A 6,572-nucleotide genomic window follows, 5' to 3' on the forward strand; every position below is an offset into this window, starting at 1 on the left:
CGGCTCACAGGACGTAAAGGACACACCCTCAGACACCCAAGAAGGAGGGCGTGTCTGGTGGAGAGGAGGAGAGCTGCCCAGGACATGCTGCAGGGATAGCCAAGGGAGGCAGACCAAGGGGTCTGCAGCCTAGGAGAGATGTGCTAGGAGCTGTGTATAAGAGAATGCTCATAGCAACTTAGTCATGATAGTGAAAAACGGAAACAACTCAGATATCCCCCAACAGAGAAGAGATAAACAGATTTAGAACAGTAGTTCTCTTAGGAAGGAGGCTAAGTGATTTGGAAAGACACTGGGAAGTCTTTCATTTTGCTGTAAGTTTCTGTCTTGATCTGAGTGGTGATTACATGGGTTTATACTCTAAAAATTCCTTGAGCTGTATACTTAAGCTCTCAGAGGATCATGCATGTTAAGTCACTTTAGTTACATCCAACTCTTTGTGATCCTGTGGACTGTAGCTGACCAGGCTCCTCTGTCCATGGAATTCTCCAAGCAAGAATACTGGAGCGTTGTCGTGCCCTCCTCCAGATATATATACATACATGTATAAAAATATGTACATTTACATACACATGTGTATATATTATTATGGAGATATACATACATATGAAATACATGCATATTTATAACGTGTATATAGATGTATCAATTATTATTTTATTATATATATTATTCTCTCTATATACATTATCCTGGATATATATATATATATAAAATAAGGAAAGAAAGAGTACACAGTAAAAAAAAAAAGTTAGTGAAAGACTTGGATGAGCACTTTGCAATAGAGAATACTAAAGGGTCAATAAATAGATATAAAGGTGTTCAATGTCACTAATCATCAGAGAAATGCAAATTAAAACCATTTACTCCCACCAGAATGGCTAAAACTTAAAAGACCAACAATACCAAGCATTGGTACAGATACTAAGCAGCCTCTACTCCCATAACCTTCTGATGGGAACATAAACTGATACAATCGCTAGTGTGCTGGATTTGTTCCAGTGGATAACATGCACACCCTAAGATCCAAAAATTCCACTCTTAAGGTATGTCTCCAGCAGAAATGAAGGTGTGTATAGAACAGCAGAGGTGCTAAAGAATATCAGCAGTAACATTATTCACAATCAGCAAAAATGGAAATAATCCAAACGCCTGTCACAATAGAATGTATAAATAATCTGCGGTGTATTTATATGAAGGAAATCTATGCAACTTCATAAGTGAACTACCTACAGCTATGCACAACAACCTCAGTGAATCTCACGAGGACACAACTGAAGCAGAGAAACAAAACATAAAGGGACATTCTGCATGATTCCATGTACACAGTGCTTGAAACAGGCAAAACTAAATGGTGGAATTTAGGGCTGCATTCCTATGTGGTAACAAGAAAAAAAGAAAATGCAGGGACGTGGTTTACATAAAAGTCAGGATGATGGAGAGAGAGGACTGTAATTAGAAAAGACTTGGGGGAGGAAAATTGAAGCTGGAGGAGGCGACGCTGGCCGTCTGAGGAGGTTCTATTTCTTGAAGTAGGTGTTGTTACTTGGATATTTGCTTTATAATAATCCACGAAGCTTTGAATTTATATTTTATGCACTTTTTTTTCCTGTGCGAGTGTTACATTTCATAATATTTTTAAAGAAGAGACTAAAATTACTGGGGGGAAAATACAGTATAGAGGACTCCACCAAGCAGAGAAGAGAGAAGGGCATCAGAGAGATATAGGCCTTACAGAGCCCATGCCACGGTGGGCAGGAGGGTTGTCTGATAGTCCCCCAACAAAAAAGGGAGCAATGGGAAATGAAGCCAGCTCAATTTGAGACCAGATTGTGCCAGACCATGAATACAGCCACTATGTGAACCTGTGAGGCTGTGCTACACTCAGCCAAGAGGGCAAGGGGTCCACCCTGCATGTGCTGTGTGCTGTTGGAGGAAGGGAATTCTCTATTTTGCACAAAGTTCCACCTCCTCGGGACTTCTCTGATGGCCCAGACTTAACCCAGCAGGTGGTTAAGACATCACCTTCCAATGCAGAGGGTGCGGGTTCGATCCCGTATGTCAAAAAACCAAAGCATAAAACAGAAGCAATATTGTAATAAATTCAGTAAAGACTTTTAACATGGTCCCCATCAGAAAAAAACAAACAAACAAACAAAAAAACTTAAAAAAAGTTCCACTTCCTGGAGGGGACACTATCTCTTCATATTATTTTCTCCTGTAAGTCTGAAGTTTTCCTTTTTCAATATGGTTAAGATAAGGGACTTTACTCTGGAGGTATTGCCACATGATAATGTGCACCAACATCAGACTCTTCAAGTCTGTACAACACCCACTTCCCGGCCCAAGGTGAGTGCTCCTGAAGAGAGCCTTTGGCTTCTTGGCCATGCTCAGCCCCTCTGCATCTGGGAAGCATTCCTCAAACATCACAGTCACCAACTCATGGGCTTCTTGCCTCCAATCAGCATCATTACTGAGGCTGGGCACAGATGGCAGAAGAATTAAGCCATTATAGTCATTAGTGGAATGTGGTGATCTCACAGGTGGGGCAGGTCCCAACTGCTCCAAAACACAGAACAAGGAGAGGCCAGACTGTTGGCAGAGATTTTACAGGGGCAGGCTTTGTGGACAGTGGGGTCAGAGGGACCAGTGAAGAGTCTGACATGAGGTGTAGGGCCTGCAACTGTCCAGGTGAGTTTCCTCAATCCCACCTCCCACCCCGCTCCATTGCACTTTGGCTTCTCACTACAAAGGCCTTATACTGGGGAACTTCCCTGGGGGTCCAGTGGTTAAGAATCCACCTTGCAATGCAGGGGGTGAGGTTCAACTCCTGGTCAGGGAACTAGGATTCTACATGTGTTGTTCAGTTGCTCAGTCATGTCTGCTCCTTTGTGACCCCATGGACTGTAGCCCACCAGGCTCCTCTGTCCATGGAATTCTCCAGGCAAGAATATTGGAGAGGGTTGCCGTTTCCTCCTCTAGGAGACCTCCCCAACCCAGGGATCAAACCCGTGTCTCTTGCATCTCCTGCATTGGAGGTGGGTTCTTTACCACCAGTGCCACCTGAGAAACCCTTCGTTTAGGTTATCTTCATCCTATGATTATTTTTACTCTTGCCTCCTTCCTTCTTGACATTTCACATACAGTAGCCAGAGAGATCTTAAGGTCTGTATCAGATCATGTTCACTCTCAGCTGAAAGTACTTCAATGATATACCATTATACATGCCATGGGCAACTTAGCCCTCATGCACAACAAAGTAAAGAACCAGCACAGCCCTCCACCACCCAAATAAAACAAATAAGTATGACTTTTTTAAAAAGTCTGGTATTGGCTGAATATCTCTCCTTTATTAGATGGGTAAGAAAACTAAGTATAAGCAAATACCCTTCAAGTCAGCAGGAAGGTGAGCAGGAAGCTATGCTATGTTGACCATTCCTCGTGAACACATCAGCACCTGCTAAGCTGTTAGCTGTCTTCCTTTCCTCACTGTGGCTCTCTGACTCCCATTGGCCCCAGGCTCCCAGACAAGCAAGACTTAGGGGGCCCTGGGGCATTGAGGGGCTTCAGCAACAAGGCAGTTTGGCTTCTCCTCCTGACCTCAATCTTTCCAAGCATCAGGGTCTTTTCCAATGAGTCGGCTCTTCGCATCAGATGGCGAAAGCACTGGAGCTTCAGCTTCAGCATCAGTCCTTCCAGTGAATATTCAGGCTTCACTTCCTTTAGGATTGACATGATAGCAGAAGAGGTGGGAGAGAGGCATGTTGCTTCATCTAGTTGGAGTTAGTTGCTCCACATTTTACCTGGTGGGTCAGATGGTAAATAATCCGCCTGTAGTGCAGGAGACCTAGGTTTAACTGGAGAAGGGAGAGGCAATCCACTCCAGTATTCTTGCCTGGAGAATTCCATGGACAGAGAAGCCTGGTGTTCCCAAAGAACTGGACACGACTGAGTGCAGAAAGATAAGAAGAACTAAAGAGCCTCTTGATGAATGTGAAAGAGGAGAGTGAAAAAATTGCCTTAAAGCTCAACATTCAGAAAACTAAGACCATGGCATCCGGTCCCATCACTTCACAGGAAATAGATGGGGAAAGAGTGGAAACAGTGGCTGACTGTATTTTTTTGTGCTCCAAAATCACTGCAGATGGTGACTGCAGCCATGAAATTAAAAGATGCTTACTCCTTGGAAGGAAAGTTATGACCAACCTAGATAGCATATTCAAAAGTAGAGACATTACTTTACCAACAAAGGTCCGTCTAGTCAAGGCTATGGTTTTCCAGTGGTCATATAGGGATGTGAGAGTTGGACTATAAAGAAAGCTGAGTGCTGAAGAATTGATCCTTTTGAACTGTGGTGTTGGAGAAGACTCTTGAGAGTCCCTTGGACTGCAAGGAGATCCAACCAGTCCATCCTAAAGGAGATCAGTCCTGGGTGTTCATTGGAAGGACTGATGTTGAAGCTGAAACTCCAGTCCTTTGACCACCTGATGTGAAGAGCTGACTCATTGGAAAAGACCCTGATGCTGGGAGGGATTGGGGGCAGGAGGAGAAGGGGACGACAGAGGATGAGATGGTTGGATGGCATCACCGACTGATTCAATGGACATGGGTTTGGGTAGACTCCAGCAGTTGGTGATGAACAGGGAGGGCGGGCGTGCTGCGGTTCATGGGGTCGCAAAGAGTCGGACACGACTGAGCGACTGAACTGAACTGAACTGAGTGACTAACATCAACCACGTCACAAGAAAAGTCAGAGGTAAGGTTCAAAAGTTGGCCGTTTAATCTGATGCTCTAATACATTTTGCATGACAGGAAGATGAGGCATAAGTACCTCAAAATGAAACTCAATCATGTATAATTACCATATAATGAAAAGAATATAATTTTAAATTATTAAATTTAAAAAAAGTCTGCATTGAGAGTTAGGGATCTTCCATTAAGGATAAATCTTCATGAAACATATGGCTTATAGTAGCCTAGGGGTCTCGCTTAAACCTCACCAAAGGTGAGTTCAATTAGAAGTTCATCTTAGTTTCAAACTTTATCAAAGCCTTGACTTCGTTAATATTTTCAATAGCTCATCTCTCTCATTTTAAGCCCTTCAGGCTCCATTACGCCTAACTGTCTCCTGGATTTGAACCTATTGAAGTTTTTTTTTTTTAAACCCAGTTTTTTGGACAGAGCAATATTTTAATTATACAGAATACTGTAATTTTTTAGTTCCCATTTTCTAGTCTCTGTTATTGTCACCTATTCATCTGCAAATGCTTAGACACAGCTACTCTTTCCAGGATGAAGAAGCCAGAAACTATTCTGACACTGTAATAATCTCAAACTATACAGGTTTTTCTCCTAGCTTAAAAAAAGTGTGTGTAGCAGGGAGTTGTGTTTCATAAAGTTATCTTTTGAAATATGTTTACTCTGTTTAATGTTCTCACATTAAAAAAATTACTTTCTATAGCTAACAACTAATTTTAAAATTTATTTTCTATACCTAACTCTCTCTTTTTTAAAAATTTCTGGCCACACTCCCATGGCATGTGGGGCCCTAGTTCCCCGACCAGGGATTGAACCCACATCCCCTGCATTGAAAGGCAGTGTCTTAACTACTGGACCACCAGGGAAGTCCCTGTTCTTACATCTTTATAATGAGAGCCCAGCAACTCAACCTACAGAAGTGGAAGCACAGAACCCACCCCACATTCTCCCACTCCTCCAAGTCCCCCAGTCTGTGGGGGGTATGCAGGGGACAGTGGAATTCTGAGGGAGCTCCCTCAAAATGGGTTACAAATGGGGCCAATGGACCAAATGGTATAAAAAGGCTGGGGGTGAAGGTAGAGACGTGAGATACAAATAGAAGGGGAATATCCTGGACTGAGGGAGCCCCAGCAAGGATGGAAGTAAATTTCAGAATGTGGGAGGTGAGAGGCAAAAATCCCATGGAAACATTCCAGGGGGCATGTTGAGAAGCAAGGTAGGGGGCTCTGGTCTCCCTACCCTCTGTTTTCCTGGGGAACTAAATGTTGCTTTGCATCTGGGTCGTGCATGCTAAGTCACTCAATTATGTCCGGTTCTTTGGGACCCCATGGACTGTAGCCCACTAGGGCTGTCCATGCGATTCTCCAGGAAAGAATACTGGAGGGGGTTGCCATGCCCTCCTCCCGGGGGTCTTCCTGACCCAAGGATTGAACCCACGTCTCTCATGTCTCCTGCATTGGCAGGAGGGTTCTTTACCACTATCACCACCTGGGAAGACTTTTGAATCTGAGGGAACCAGAAATTTAGGTTAGCTTATGTGATGACTGAGCAGCTTGTTGATACAGAAGCCTGAGTAGTATTCTGGTGAGGAGACCAATGGACATTCAGACAGTACCCATGAAGCAGAATTTTTCAGCCTATTTGCCTAATACCAGCTCTGTGAGCAGTCATAGCATAGTTAACAGTCAGGGGCTAGTCTGTGTGGGTTCAAATCCTGACTCTGCTGCTTGTTAGCTGGATGTCCCTGAGTTACTTAACCACCTGTGACTCAGTTTCCCTATCTGTAAAATGGGGATAATAAGTATTTCTTCTAC

This window comes from Ovis aries, chromosome 18, assembly GCF_016772045.2.
Source record: "Ovis aries strain OAR_USU_Benz2616 breed Rambouillet chromosome 18, ARS-UI_Ramb_v3.0, whole genome shotgun sequence".
Classification (NCBI taxonomy): domain Eukaryota; kingdom Metazoa; phylum Chordata; class Mammalia; order Artiodactyla; family Bovidae; genus Ovis; species Ovis aries.